The sequence below is a fragment of the Oryctolagus cuniculus genome, chromosome 6, assembly GCF_051225735.1.
Source record: "Oryctolagus cuniculus isolate XC-2025 breed Fujian yellow rabbit chromosome 6, ASM5122573v1, whole genome shotgun sequence".
NCBI lineage: Eukaryota > Metazoa > Chordata > Mammalia > Lagomorpha > Leporidae > Oryctolagus > Oryctolagus cuniculus.
The window spans coordinates 27,611,860-27,627,992 of NC_142872.1; the positions used below are offsets into that span (position 1 = coordinate 27,611,860).

The window sequence follows — 16,133 nt, forward strand, 5'->3', positions numbered from 1 at the left end:
GTGTTCCTCGCCTCCGCTCCGCGAGCAGGGCGCCATCTTGCCCTGGGACTTTAAAACTGCAGACGACGGAATGTTGGTTACCCGGTCTTGCTGTTTGTCCACAACGTGAAAGAACACCGGGATAAGCAGATCTGAAACTAAGTCCGGGCTGCGCTTTTACCACAGCTTCAGGTTTCCATCTACTAAACCATTGTTTCGTTCCCTAACAGCATTGAGTCGCCTTAGGCTAATTGTCGTGGAAGCCCTCAAGGGAAAAATTCTTATCCCAGCTCAGGATCGTCCCCGCCCTGCTGTGCAGGGCCTGACTGAGGCACATTCGGCACATTTGAAACCTTGTGCTGGTTGCCAGATTTTAGTTACCACCCTGTTCTGTGACCAGCTAGGATTTTTAAGAAAAAACTGGAACACCTGTCATGTCAGGCTTTGCTCCAGGGTTGAGAACACAGTGAAAGCAAAAACTTGAAGCCACTGATGAGATGGCAGTGAGATTGCACTTGATTTGGAGATGACGTAATTTGTCCTTGAAAAGTGCTTCAGGCCCCTACCACTTCCTTCAGGAAAATCAGTAAGTGGGCCGGCGCCGTGGCTCAATAGGCTAATCCTCCACCTTGCGGCGCCGGCACACCGGGTTCTAGTCCCGGTTGGGGCGCCAGATTCTGTCCCGGTTGCCCCTCTTCCAGGCCAGCTCTCTGCTATGGCCAGGGAGTGCAGTGGAGGATGGCCCAAGTGCTTGGGCCCTGCACCCCATGGGAGACCAGGAAAAGCACGTGGATCCTGGCTCCTGCCATCGGATCAGCGCGGTGCGCCGGCTGCAGCGGCGGCCATTAGAGGGTGAACCAACGGCAAAGGAAGACCTTTCTCTCTCTCACTGTCCACTCTGCCTGTCAAAAAAAAAAAAAAAAAAAAAAGAAAATCAGTAAGTGATCACTGTGTGAGCAGTTGGGAAGAAATTGGGAAAAATTGGGGAGGAAAAGAAGCTAACAGAAGAGTATATTCTGAGGGGGATGCAGTGGGAGTGAGAAACAGAAAAGTCAGACATACATCGATTACAGATTATGCAGATTTTAAAAGTTTAGAAAAGCCTCCTACACCCTTTTCCTTAAGTGTTAGCTATTTAACACCCTGATTTCTCTTGCTTTTTCATTCCCTGAGGTAGGCTTTCTTTCCCCCGGTTATCAAAATTAGAGGCACGTAAACCCCTATTTCTACGAATTTATGTTCTAGAACAATATGGTGCAAAAAACATAGGGCAAATAAATAATACTAAACATTGAAGCAAAATAGAAATTGAGCCCATCTTCACCTTAGGAGAGAGGAGGGCAGGTGAAAACTCACTTTCACTTCTCTCTTCTCTGTCTGTTTTAAGAGTTTCCTTTTCTTCTTTTTGCTCGTACATTGAAAAGCCACTATGTGTTAATCAGAAGAATCCAGGAATCAAACGGTGTTAGCTGAAGGGTGTCTGAGCCCATGATTAAGTGGGTACGTATTTGACTGGCATCTTGGCAGTTTCCCCAGGCGCCTGGTGTATATTCCCCATGACCACGAGGGGGATGTGGTAACCCTGGATATTCGAAGCAGGAGCCTGAGAATGAGGGCTTTATAATACATGCCAGCGTGAAGGACGGGCTTCTGGGCTGCTTTGCAGATGAGCAGAGCTGAAGGCTTGCAGAAATGAGCCTGAATCCAAGGAGGGGTTCAAATGAAAATCAATGGATAGCTAGATCCGCAGCAGAGTGGTGCAACTCATCATCAGGCAGCACATACTGTATTTGATTTCTTTGTTGTCATCTCATTGTTACTCTGGGAAGTGGAAGGAGCTGGTATGTAATTTGCATGTAGATAAAGATTTACCAGACAACAGGTGGCTGGCCACTACGTGTGCATACTATATTTTTTAATGTTCTTCTGAACAAGCATGATTATTTTAACACATTTGAGAATAGGTAGCTACCTTTTAGTATTTGATGCTTAGTCATTATTATGAATTGTCATTAGAATAGGAATAGCTAATAATGGTTGTTGAGTGTTTGTCCAAGTGCCACCTACTATCCTTTTTTTTTTTTTTTTTTTTTTTTGACAGGCAGAGTGGACAGTGAGAGAGAGAGACAGAGAGAGAAAGGTCTTCCTTTGCCGTTGGTTCACCCTCCAATGGCCGCCGCTGCAGCCGGCGCACCGCGCTGATCCGATGGCAGGAGCCAGGAGCCAGGTGCTTTTCCTGGTCTCCCATGGGGTGCAGGGCCCAAGCACCTGGGCCATCCTCCACTGCACTCCCTGGCCATAGCAGAGAGCTGGCCTGGAAGAGGGGCAACCGGGACAGAATCCGGCGCCCCAACCGGGACTAGAACCCGGTGTGCCGGCGCCGCAAGGTGGAGGATTAGCCTATTGAGCCACGGCGCCGGCTGCCACCTACTATCCTAAATGCTTTCTGTACATTGTCTAATGGCATGGTCTCAAGTAGGTAACTTGCTATTCCCATTTTATAGATGTAGAAACTGAGGCTTAGAGTAGTTAAGTGTGTTACATGGGGTCACATAGCAATTGAATGGTAAAGCCAGAATTTGAAGTCAGATTGTCTGATTCTAGAACCTACACCAGTAACTGTTAGGTTCTGCCACCTTGTAACCACACTGGGTCTGATGTTTTACCTCTGTATTTATTTATATAGTAGATGAGTCTCAGAATACTAGCCTATATAATAACTATAAAAACAGTAAAAACAGCAGCTATTTTAAGCACTGGAATTAAAAAGTTGGAGGGGCCGGCACTGTGCACAGTGGATTAAAGCCCCAGGCTGCAGAGCCAATATCCCATATAGGGGTCAGTTTGAGTCCCAGCTGTTGCACTTCTGGTCCAGCTCCCAGCTAATGTGCCTGGGAAAGCAATGGAGGATGGCCCAAGTGCTTGGGCCCCAGCATCCACGTGGGAGACCCCGGAAGAAGCTTCTGGCTCCTGACTTTGGATCTCTGTCTTTCAAATAAATAAAATGAATCTTTAAAAAAAAAGTTGGAAATATTTAAACCTTTTTTTTTTTTTAGTTATTTTTTTTTTTCTTTTTAACAGGCAGAGTGGACAGTGAGAGAGAGAGACAGAGAGAAAGGTCTTCCTTTGCCGTTGGTTCACCCTCCAATGGCCGCCGTGGCCGGCGCGCTGCGGCCGGCGCACCACGCTGATCCGATGGCAGGAGCCGGGAGCCAGGTGCTTTTCCTGGTCTCCCATGGGGTGCAGGGCCCAAGCACCTGGGCCATCCTCCACTGCACTCCCTGGCCACAGCAGAGAGCTGGCCTGGAAGAGGGGCAACCGGGACAGAATCCGGCGCCCTGACCGGGACTAGAACCCGGTGTGCCGGCGCCTCTAGGCGGAGGATTAGCCTATTGAGCTGTGGTGCCGGCCTAAACTTTTTTTTAAGATTTATTTTACTTATTTGAAATGAGAGAGAGAAGTAGAGACAGAGTTCTTCCATCCGCTGGTTCCCTCCCCAAGTGTCCGCAATGGCCAGAGCTGAGCCTATCTGAAGCCAGGAGCTTCTTCAGGGTCTCCCACGTGGATGCTGGGGCCCAAGCACTTGGGCCATCCTCCATTGCTTTCCCAGGCACATTAGTGGGAGCTGGATCGGAAGTGGAACAGCTGGGACTCAAACTGACCCTCATGTGGGGATGTAGGCACTGCAGGCCGGGGCTTTAACCTGCTATATGCCAGAGTGCCGGCTCCTTCTTAAACATTTTGTAAATGTAGTTTAGGTTCTAGGACAACCATGAAAGTTTGATCTCTAATCTAGTTCATAAGATCAAGTTGATATCTTAAAAGCAAAGTCTTTTTATAAAGTGGTGACTCAGCAAATATTTTATTCCATCTCCCCAAAGATGACTGTCAAGATGTGGTACCTTCCATCTTCAGGAAATAAAACTGTGGCATACTGCAGGGATTTATCACTTTTTTTCTCTTGGAATCTTTCATGTACCTGCAGCAGATTTCAGGAGGCAGGTCCCACTTTTCTGTTTTGGCATGAGTTGCACTATATTGGTGTGCATTACACGGTGTCGCACCACTCAAGCCTGGTTCAACAGAGCTTGTTCCAGTCAAGCATAGGAAGCATGTCAGGTGATGTCTTTGTCCTTAGGAGAAGTGACAATTAGCAGGTTTCATTCTCTGCTGAGTGCCCAGTAACCCACCAAACTGCCCTCTTTTGATAGGAGAAAAATAATAGGATGGCCCTGAAAGAAAAGGAAGCAGTAAATCAAAAAAGCTGTCACTTTGATTAGATAGGACATTTACATTCCAGTTATAATGTAGTCTTATTACACAGGAAAAAGCAGTCAGTGAATCTAACTGGATTTTCTTTCAGGTTTGGAGAACAGTTAGCTGTTGAATAGGTCAAGGACTTCTGCAGGAAGTTGCTATTTGGGAAGGGGATAGGAATGACAAAACCCAGAGATTTGCTCTTCATGAAGATCCATTTAAATTTTGTTACTTGGAGGCAGGCATGTAGCACAGTGGCTAAGACACCACTTGGAATGTATCACATTATGGAGCATGGGTTCATGTCCTGGCACCACTTCTGATTTCACCTTCTGGCTAATGCACATCCTGGGAGGCTGCAGATGATGATCTTGAGTCCTGCCACATGCGTTGGAGACTTTGGTTGAGTTCTGAAGTCCTGGCTTTGGCTTGACCCAGTCTCTGCTGTTGCAGGCATTTGGGGAGTGAACCAGTGGATGGAAGATCAATCTCTGTTTCTGTCTCTCTGCTATTCAGATAAAACAAAAAATAAACAAAAATTAAAATTTAGTTTTTAAAAACATAGGAATCCTCTCTAAAGGTTTTAGTTTAAGGGCTGAACTTGTGGCACAGTGGGTTATGTCGCCACCTGTAATGCTCACATCCCACGTAAGCTCTGGTTCGAGTCCAGCTGCTCCACTTCCGATCCAGGCCCAAGTGCTTGAGTCCCTGATGCCCATGTGGTAGACCTGGGTGGAGTTCCAGGCTTCTAAAGTTGGCCTGGCCCAGCCCTGGCCATTGCAGCCATTTGGGGAGTGAACCAGCAGATGGAAGGTCTGTGTCTCTCACTTCTCTATGTAACACTGTCTTTCAAAGAAATAAGAAAATAATTTTTTAGTTTAAAGGACGAGAGTTTTACTTTATTCTTGACCTTCATGGTTATAGTGAAAAGAACTCCAGTTTAGGAATTGAGCTTGAATTCTGATTCTAGGAACATGAACAAGATCTTAGATATCATTTAAAGAATAGAATCAGTGAATTGTCCAAGGTCACACAGACAGTGTGGGTATGTGATTTATAGCCTCATTGTTGACTTGCTATGTTTTTTTAGAAATCAACCACATGATTCCTGATTAAATATTCAATCAGTACAGGACATTTTTCATATGTTTTCAGACAACTCTGGTTCTTATCTCTTCTTCCTATCTCATCTTCACTCTATTTTTTTTTTTTTTTTTTTTGACAGGCAGAGTGGATAGTGAGAGAAAGAGAGACAGAGAGAAAGGTCTTCCTTTGCCGTTGGTTCACCCTCCAATGGCCGCCCCGGCTGGCGCACCGCGCTGATCCAAAGGCAGGAGCCTGGTCTCCCATGCAGGTGCAGAGCCCAAGCACCTGGGCCATCCTCCACTGCACTCCCAGGCCGCAGCAGAGAGCTGGCCTGGAAGAGGGGCAACCGGGACAGAATCTGGCGCCCCGACTGGGACTAGAACCTGTGCCGGTGCCGCAGGCGGAGGATTAGCCTAGTGAGCCGCTGCGCTGGCCTCATCCTCACTCTTTAAGGCACATTATTAGTGAGATTATGTCACCTTTTTTTTCCCTAAGATTTGTTTGCTTATCTGTTAGAAAGGCGAAGTGATGGAGAGTGGGAGACAGATCTTGCATTCATTGATTCACTCCCCAGATGGCTACAATAGCCAGGTCTGGACCATGCAGAAGCCAGGAGCCAGGCACTCCACTCCATCTTGGTCTCCCACATGGGGCCAGAGGCCCAGATCCTTAGTCCATCTTTCACTGCCTTCCCAGGTGCATTAGCAGGAACATGAATCAGAAGTGCAATAGCTGAAACTTGATCCTACACTTTTGGTATGGGATGCTGGCATCACAATGTCAGTTTAACTTGCTCTGCCGGAACTGTCGTCCTAATTGGCTTGAACTGCCTGTGCTATCTCTGTGAGGGACTGTTGGTTTATGCTAGGGTCCCTAATCCCCAGTGTGATGGTTTTCAGAGGGGTGACCCTGGGGTTAATTAGGTCATGAGAATGGGCCTTCTGGATAGAATTAGTTCCTTTCAGGCCGGCGCCATGGCTCACTAGGCTAATCCTCCGCCTTGCGGCGCCGGCACACCGGGTTCTAGTCCTGGTCGGGGTGGCCATTGGAGGGTGAACCAACGGCAAAGGAAGACCTTTCTCTCTGTCTCTCTCTCTCACTGTCCACTCTGCCTGTCAAAAAAAAAAAAAAAAAAAAAAAAAGTGAAGTAACCGGGACTCAAACCAGCACACAAATGGGATGCTAATGCTACAAACAGCAATTAACTCACTATGCCACAGCACCGGCCCCACCAAGAGAGATTTCTAAGGTTCCCCATCTGTCAGCACAGGAAATGGCCAGGTTCCCCAGGTGATGAGGATGTAATGGAAGACTGGGGAAGTACAGGCATTATCTCAATATCCAAGACAGTTCTGGAAGGACAGGGATGGTGGCTCTTCCTCTCTGGTTGGGCCCTGGCAGGAGCTACAATGCCGTGTTAACTCATCTTCCTCTCAGAAATAGAATTCTGGTTTTCTTGTTTCTTGTGACTGCTCTTTTCTTAGCTCTGCTTCTTTGTTTCTCTAATTCTACTACTTCAGTGATTCCCACATTTCAGGAGGAATTAGAAGCTCCCGAACTCCCCTCCCCTGCACATTCAGGTCCTAAAGGTCTGAAGTAGGTGAAGTTTAACAAGTTCCACAGGAAATCTGATGGGGAAGTGGGTATGAAGGACCACATATCCTTATTAGAAGAATACTTGAGGGGAGGTCAGGTATTTTGGTGTGGTGGTTAAGACACTGCTTGGGATGTCCACATCCCATACTGAGTGCCTCGGTTCAAAATCTGGCTCTGTTTGCAAGTCCAGCTTCCTATTGATGTACACCATAGGAGGCAGCAGGTGATGTCTCAAGTACTTGGGTTCCTGCCATCCATATGGGAGACCCAGATTGAGTTCCTGACTCCTGGCTTCTGCCTGACCCAAGGTCAGCTGTTGTGGGCATTTTCGAATTGAACTACTGTGTGGGATATCTCCCTTTTTCCACCTTTTTCTCTCTCTTTTTTCAATCTCTCTCTCTCCTTCCCTTGTTTCAAATAAATAAATAACAATATTTGAGTAGTGGACATTGACCTAATGGTTAAGATGCCTGTGTTTCCTGTATCGGAGAGCCTGGGTTTGATCTCTGGCTCTGGCTCCTAACTCCAGCTTCCTGCTAACGCATTACCTTGGAGGCGGTGTTGATGGGTCAAGTAATTGGGTTCCTGCCATCCACTTGGAAGATCTGGATTAAGTTCCCAGCTGCTAGCCTTGTCTCCCTCTCAAATAATTTTTTTAAGTTTTCTTTTTTTAAAAAAGATTTTTCTATTTTAAAAGCAGAGTTGGAGAAAGAGAAGGAGAAACAGATCTGCTAGACAGTGGTTCACTCCCTGATGACTGGAACAGGAGCCTGGAACTCCATCTGAGACTCCCATGTGGGTGGCAGGGGCCCAAGTACTCAGGCTATCTTCTACTGTTCTCCCAGGTGCATTAGCAGGAAGCTGTATTGGAAGTGGAAAAGCCAGACTTGAACTAGTACCCATATGGCGTTGCAGGTGGTGGCTCAAGCTGCTGAGCCACAATGCCAGCCCATGAATTTTTTTAAAAGGAAAATATTTTTTTAAAAAAGGAAAAGTGTATATATTTATGTACAAATATTTATGAACTACAGGCAAGCACCATAATTGAATATATGTAAAAACAGGAAAGATAAATATAAATGGGAATGGGCCATTTTGGATGCCTGCATACCATGTTAGAGTCCCTGGTTTGAGTCCTGGCTCCTTTTTTTTTTTTTTTTTTAAGATTTTTATTTATTTATTTGAAAGGTAGAGTTACGGACAGTGAGAGGGAGAGATAGAGAAAAATGTCCTCCTTCCGTTGGTTCACTCCCCAAATGGCCACAATGGCCGGAGCTGCACCGATCCAAAGCCAAGAGCCAGGTGTTTCTTACCAGTCTCCCATGAGGGTGCAGGGGCCCAAGCATTTGGGCCATCTTCTACTGCTTTCCCAGGCCATAGCAGAGAGCTGGACTGGAAGAGGAGCAACCAGGACTAGAACCGGTGCCCATATGGATGCCAGCGCCACAGGCAGAAGATTAACTTACTGCGCCACAGTGCTGGCCCTGAGTCCTGGTTCCTTTACTTCTCATCTAGCTTCCTGCTGATGTCCACCTTGGGAGGCAGCAAATGATAACTGAAGTATATGTGTTCCTGCCACCAAAGTGGGACACCCACATGTGCTCCTGGTGTCAACCTCATCTAGCCCTGGCTGTTGTAGGCATTTGGGGAATGAACCAGCAGATGGAAAATTACTCTGTCTCTCTCCACCTTTCAAGTAAAAATTTAAAATATAAAAAGATAAATAGATTGTATTTCCTGTGCCCTATGGCACAGAATCCCCTGGACTGCCTGCAGCACCGTTGCTTCCTTTCTTTGTGTGGCTTGAGTCACATCATCTCACAGGGACTGCATTTACTGGCTAGAAGAAAGGTTCAGTAAAGAGCCAAGTGCCATGACCTGAAACAATCTGGTTTACCTCAAAGGAGCCCTGTGACCACTTCTTCAGGTGAAAGGGGGCTCTGGGAGCTGACAGCTGCTAAGCGTCTCAGGAATGCCTCTCCTCCATAGGATAGGGAACTCTGTCTAGGCCTGGCACAGTGCAGAGGCAGCCTGTGGCGCTGTGAGTGAGGCCACCCTGCCTATGCTCTGCAGTTTTTTCCAGAAGGAAGTCTGCTGTGCACCACGCTGCTTGTGGGGATGTGTGTGTTTATGCATGTGTATGGTACTGGCCCACTTCTTATTCCATTATATCATGACTGGCTGGCCTGAGCTGGGGAGGTCACTCTCAAGTTGAAAGGCAGCACATAGAACACAGGCACCCATAGCCCTTGAGAAAAGGAGTGGAGTGTGAGTGGTCAGGTGTCCACCGCCTAAGGAAAAGTGGTTACCTAGTCCCTGAGCCCAGGTGCACATCCTCCCTGGGGTCCAGCTCCATCTCCTCGGCGCTCAGGTATCTTCCCAGTTGCCAGAGAGGCATCATTTTTCCTGGTGCATAATAATTGGTTCTCTTGTTTTAAGGCACCATTATGTGAGTGAAATATTGGTTCTACAAGTTAGAAGAACCACATTGGAATCAGCACATAGGCATTACTAGAGCACAGATGACAAATAGGCAGATCCCAGACTTGTTTCAGAAATCAAATGACCGAACAGGAAGGAACAAAAAGGCATATTTAATGATTAACTTTGGAGATGGGCTCCTTCCCTTCCTTTTTCTTAAATTTGCTGCTCCTACTTTTTACATTTTAACCTTTCTTCCAAGGACTTAGTTATTTGAGTGCTGGTGTTCTGTACTTTCAAAGGCCAGAGAGGGCCTAACAGTGTTCAGGGAGTTCTGCAAAGAAGGAAGGGAGGAACAGAGTGTTTATTGGATTCCAGGCAGTGGCAGCTGTGTGTATGTTTCTGTGTATATTTCTATTTCCTAATGGATAGGACTATTTGAAAGTATACATTGAAAATATCAAAGCTCAAAAACACCATTTTTTTTTCTGTCATTTTGTATACTGCTGTTTTAGCTTAGCATTATCTTGTGTAGGATTTTTTACATGCCAATCTGTCCCGATCTACATGACTTTTTTTTTTTTAAAGATTTTTAAAGATGTATTTATTTATTTGAAAGTCGGAGTTACACGGAGGGAGAAGGAGAGGGAGAGAGAGAGAGTTAAGAGAGAGAGAGAGGTCTTCCATCTGCTGATTCACTCCCCAGTTGGCTTCAACAGCTGGAGCTGTGCCAATCTGAAGCTAGGAGCCAGGAGCTTCTTCCAGGTCTCCTATGCAAGTACAGGGTCCCAAGGATTTGGGCCATCTTCTGCTGCTTTCCCAGGCCATAGCAGAGAGCTGGATTGGAAGTGGAGCAACCAGGACTCTAGCTGGTGCCCATATGGAATGCCGGCACTGCAGGTGGAAGCTTTACCTGCTATGCCACAGCACTGGCCCCCATATAACTGTCATTTTTAATGGCTATGTATATACTCTTATTCTTTGTTGAAGTACATAAGTTTATTGCATGCAGTCTTCTGTGCTTCCACTTTCTTGTGTAGGGTATGGGGAAAGATCAGCTGCATTTCTAAAATATCTGTTAAAACAAGCTGCAGATGGGAACCTGAATCACCGTTTGATTTTCTTCGCTTTGAGAGCGTACACAGGAAGCCATTGGACACAACAAGCTATTGAATTACCTTCTCTGAAGTCCACATCTGTGGGTCTGGCTGGGCCACTTGATGAGAAATCTCAGCAAGAAGCCTCAGACACCAAACTGGGGGAAAAATTGAACTGACAGAGTGCTTGATATTTCCAAGGAGTCACTTAGGTTCTGTCTTATTACTGCAGTGTTCAAAGCAGAGACATAGTTCAGTGCTGTGATTAAAGTGACTTTTGCTGTTAGCCTCTTTGTTCATGTAGGATATAGTGGTAGGCTATTGCTATTTCATCATTTGGGGGTGTAATGGTTAGCTAAAGCTATTTTTCTCCACAGGGCCAGTTATTTCTTTAGTTTTTCTCCAAAACTTCAGCTTTAGCAGGAAGAAGCTATAAATTCTGTGACATAGCTGCCTTCTTATCTATCTTGGGAGTTATAGACTACACATAGATGACAATTCATGTACCTCTGCATAATGAGGTGAGTTTTATAAATCATAAATCTTCACTTAACATGCAGGTGGTGTTGGGTGCCAGGTTTAGAAAAACTGATGTAGTTGCCAAGTTCATGAATGTCGTAAATCATTCATGCTAAGGTAGCCTGTCCTCTGAGGCAGACCAATTTCAAGGTGATTGTTAAACACAAAAATGTGAGTCTCCATGATTGTTTTTCAAAATCAAATGCACTTTTTATTTAAAGATTAAATACCAAATGACCTTTCATTTTTTAGTTGAAGTCAGTTCTGTAAGACCCTCCTTTTTACCTTTAAAGAATCTATCAGTGATGTCTGTCTTTCCTTGATCCCTGAATTCTAATCAGAAATACAACACAAAATATATAATCTGTACATTTGCTATCCAGATATTTAATGTGCTGAAAATGAAATTTAGACATTTCACTGAATCTTGAGACACCCCCTGGAGATTTGGGAGTTATCGTCTTGTTTTATATTTTACCTGATGTCACCATGAATTAAAGAAACAGTTATCTTAGTAGGCAGGTTTAGTCCTGTTCCACACTGCTTGTCCTTTGTGGTCAAAGGCAAGGAAAGAATGGGGCCTACAGAGATGTGATCCCCAATCAGTGAGCTTGAATCTCTATGGTATAATGTACCCTCCGAGTTCCCAGGCTTTGTCCAGGTTCCTGGGACATATACATTAAACTGAAGAGCTTTTGCTGAAAGTTGCTCACTTGGTAGATGAAGAAATCTATGAGGTTGGCTATTACTGAGCAATAAAAACCTGCCAGTGGTTTTGGTGAAAAGCCGTCAATAAAAAAAAAAAAAAAGAGAGAGAGAGAGAGAGAAACGATTTTGCCTGAGGCTATCAGGTTTTCCAAAGGTAAGTATGTGTCAGTATGTCTTTGTGTGGTCTAGCACCGAGCCATATAGTAGCAGATTACATGGGACTTCTCTTTGGTGTACCTTGGAACTCCTTCTATGGCAATTATGTGGATATCAGTGTTCATAATCTGGGTAGCTTGCCCTTGGTTAAAGATTGTAGGGACAGGCATAGTGGGTAAAGCCATGCCTGCAGTGCCAGCATCCCATATGGATGCTGATTTGAGTCTTGCTGCTCCACTTCCAGTCCAGCTCCCTACTAATGCACTGGGAAAGCAGAGGAAGATGAACCAAATCCTTGGGCCCCTACACCTGCATGGGACGCCTGAAAGAAGCTCCTGGCTCCTGGCTTTGGACTGGCCCAGCTCTGGCTGTTGAGGCCATTTTAGTGAGTGAACCAGCAAATGGAAGATCTCTCTCTGTCTCTCCCTCTCTTTCTGTTACTCTGCCTTTCAAATAAATACATTTTTTTTTTTTTGACAGGCAGAGTGGACAGTGAGAGAGAGAGACGGAGAGAAAGGTCTTCCTTTGCCGTTGGTTCACCCTCCAATGGCCGCTGTGGCTGGCGCACCACACTGATCCGAAGGCAGGAGCCAGGTGCTTCTCCTGGTCTCTCATGCGGGTGCAGGGCCCAAGGACTTGGGCCATCCTCCACTGCACTCCCGGGCCACAGCAGAGAGCTAGACTGGAAGAGGGGCAACCGGGACAGACTCCGGCACCCCAACTGGACTAGAACCCAATGTGCCGGCGCTGCAGGCGGAGGATTAGCCTATTGAGCTGCGGTGCCAGCCAATATTTTTTAAAAATTGTAAGGACATGGGGCTGGCATGGTGCAGTGGTTAAGTTATGTTTGCAACAGCCAGATTCCCTATCAGAGTGCCTGCTTTGAGCCCCAGCTCCTGTATTTCCAATCCAGCTTCCTCCACACCCTTGGAGGCAGCAGGTAATGACTCAAGTACTTGGGTTTCTGCCACCCATGTGGTAGATCTGTGGTGGAACTAGAGTTCTGGGCTCTTGGCTTTGTCCTGGCCCATCCCTGGCTATTGCAGGCATTTAGAGAGTGAACCAGTAGATATGTTTCTCTCTCTGCCTTTCAAATGAAGTAAAAATAAATAAAGGGAGGGAAAACGGTTGTAGGAACCAATTCCAGGCAGGCAGAATATTGTTTTCACTGAGTGCAACTGAGTTTCATCTTTGCTATGATTTGGATGTGTTTTGTGCACAAAGGTTCCTGTGCTGGAAGCTTGATTTCCAGTGCAGTGGTCTTGAGGTGGTTGAAGAGGTGAGATGTAGCAGAAGGTGGTTAGGTCTTGAAATCACTGTCCTCAAAAGGGATTAATGCTGGTCTTATGGAGTGAATATATAACAAGAGTGGATTGTTATAAATTGAGGCCACCCCACTCACTTTTCCTGGACTGCCCATGGCCAATTCCTTTTCTGCTTCTTTGTGGATGTAGCTGGAAGAGCCCAGAAGATGCTGCCATTCTGCTCTCAGAGCTTCAAAACTGACCCATATCACCTCTTTATAAAGTATCCAGCCTCTGGGCCAGCGCCACAGCTCACTAGGCTAATCCTCCGCCTGTGGTGCTGGCACACTGGGTTCTAGTCCTGGTTGGGGCGCCAGATTCTGTCCCAGGTACTCCTCTTCCAGTCCAGCTCTCTGCTGTGGCCCGGGAAGGCAGTGGAGGATGGCCCAAGTGCTTGGGCCCTGCACCCCATGGGAGACCAGGAGGAAGCACCTGGCTCCTGGCTTCAGATCAGCACAGTGCGCTGGCCATGGCGGCCATTTGAGGGGGTGAACCAACGGAAAAGGAAGACCTTTCTGTCTCTCTCTCACTGTCTAACTCTGCCTGTCAAAAAAAAAAAAAAAAAAAAATCCAGCCTCTGGTATTTGTTACAACACAGATTAATATAATCTATTGCAGTGATCCCACTTACCCTGTAACTCCTACTCTAAGGCTTAGAAATAACTGCTTTTGAATTTGCAAAATCATTTGTGTGATCTTTGTAGTCAAATTCATCATGTGAAAATACTAGGAAGCTCGTTTCCTACCAACTTGTTTACTTCTCCTAACCTCTCCCCATTGCAAGTACCACTTTTTTTATGATTTCCTACCTTGTGCATTCTGTTCCCACTGTCTAGAATTCTCTTTCTTATCCAAATGTTGAAATGCTAGTCATCCTTTCAAAACCACATAAATCTCACCTTCTCTGTAAAATTTTCTCTGGCTTTCAGAGGCAGGTATTGTCACTTGATCCTCTGTACTTCTTGGGTGCTTATCCACAGCTTTGACATGACACATCACAGGACTTAAATTATTTGTTGACCTGTCCATCCCTCCCACTAGATATAGTGAGCATCTCAAGGACACGAACAGAGTTTTAGTAACTTTAGTGTTATTAGTACTCTACTGTACCCACTGTATCTGATAACAAAGTGGAAACAAGGAGAGTAAATCTCTCTTTTTCTCCTTGTCCACCTGAGCTCTAACACATATTCTTAGGAGGATAAAAAGCTTTTTTAGTTGCATTTTTCCATAACTTAGAGATGCTAACAGTCACTCATAAAGCTTTTACTTGGGGACCAGTGCTGTGGCATAGCGGGTAAAGCCACCGCCTGCAATGCTGGTATCCCATATTGGCACCGGTTCGAGACCCGGCTGCTCCACTTCTGATCCAGCTCTCTGCTATGGCTTAGGAAAGCAGTAGAAGATGGTCCAAGTCCTTGAGCCCCTGTACCCATGTGGGAAACCCAGAAGAAGCTCCTGGCTCCTGGCTTTGGATTGGCGCAGCTCTGGCTGTTGCGGCCATCTGGAGAATGAACCAGTAGGTGGAAGACTCTCCTTTTCTCTCTCCCTCTCCCTCTCCCTCTCCCTCTCTGCTTGTCCTCTCTCTAACTGTGACTTGTAAGTAAAATAAATTAAAAAAAAAAAAAAAGCATTTACTTGGTCTCTATGCCTATGGATAGAGAGCAACAGAGACAGAGAAATTTCTTGCATTCACAGTGTGTCCTCAGGTTTTCTGTAGATTGTAGGTAGATCAAGTGCTATTCTTTTGTTTTGTTTTGTTTTGTTTTGTTTTTATTTGACAGGTAGAGTTATAGACAGTGAGAGAGAGACAGAGACAGAAAGGTCTTACTTCCATTGGTTCACTCCCCTAATGGCTGCCGTGGCCGGCACTGTACCGATCTGAAGCCAGGAGCCGGGTGCTTCCTCCTGGTCTCCCATGCGGGTGCAGGGACCCAGGCACTTGGGCCATCCTCCACTGCCCTCCCGGGCCACAGCAGAGAGCTGGACTGGAAGAGGAGCAACCGGGACTAGTGCCTGGCACCCCAACCAGGACTAGAACCCGGTGTGCCAGTGCCACAGGCAGAGGATTAGCCAAGTGAGCCACGGACCTGGCCCAAGTGCTATTCTTTATTCCTATATCTCTAGGGGTTTTATATCTTTGTCTTCATTGTAGTCATTTTAATCTAGGTCTCATCATTTCACACTTGAACCGTAGCAGTTGTAGCAGGTATGACTTTCATTTATAAATTCTTGTGTGTAGGAAGTATCACATTTATTTATATTCTTGAATAAAGGTAAACTCCCATTATATGCTCTGATCCCATCTGACTGATGAAAAATTTCACCTCATTTCTTTCTTTTCTTTTTTTAAAAAAAGATTTTTATTTATTTATTTGAAAGTAAGAATTACATAGGGAGATGGAGAGAGAGATCTTCCATCCATTGGTTCATGCTCCAAATGGCTGCATTGGCTAGGGCTGGGTCAGGCTGAAGCCAGCAGCTTTATAAGGCTATCCCACATGGGTGCAAGAGTCTAAGTACTTGGGCCATCTTCTGATACTTTCCCAGGTGCATTAGCAAGGAGCTGGATTGGAAGTGGAGAAGCCAGAACTCAAACTGGCCCCATAAGGGATGTCATCACAGGCGATGCTTAACCCATTATGCCACAACACTGGCTGCCACCTCATTTATTTCTCATCTGCAGGTTTGGATTGTGGCTACAGGGGCTTATACATTGCATGAGATTAGAGAGAGCTTTGAATTGCTGTTATTGCTGAGATATCTGCTGTCCTACCATTTGCACCATCTCTCTCTTTCTCTCTCTCTCTCTTTTTTTTTTTTTAATTACTTGAGAAGCAAAAGAAGAGACAGACCAAGAGAGTGAGAAAGAAAAATAGAGTTCGAGTTCTCATCTGCTGGTTCATTTTCCAAATGCCTGCAAAGGTCAGGGCTGGGCAAGTGTCAGACGTGGGAGTTAGGAACTTAGTTCACATCTTTCCCAATCACTTGAGCCATTACTGCTGCCTAT

At 45.8% G+C, this 16,133-nt stretch overlaps 1 long non-coding RNA gene across 2 annotated transcripts in view; it reads left to right on the forward strand.

Moving 5' to 3' along the window:
- LOC149126068 (uncharacterized) overlaps positions 1-16,133 on the forward strand; it is a 69,532-nt gene that overhangs the window by 27,031 nt on the left and 26,368 nt on the right. The window contains exon 1 of one of the 2 annotated variants that reach the window (XR_016236168.1): positions 37-171. The exons of the other annotated variant lie outside the window; for it this stretch is intronic. This is a non-coding gene — a long non-coding RNA (uncharacterized LOC149126068). Of the gene's footprint in view, positions 1-36; positions 172-16,133 lie in introns of those variants that run through there. 2 annotated transcript variants of the gene reach the window in all.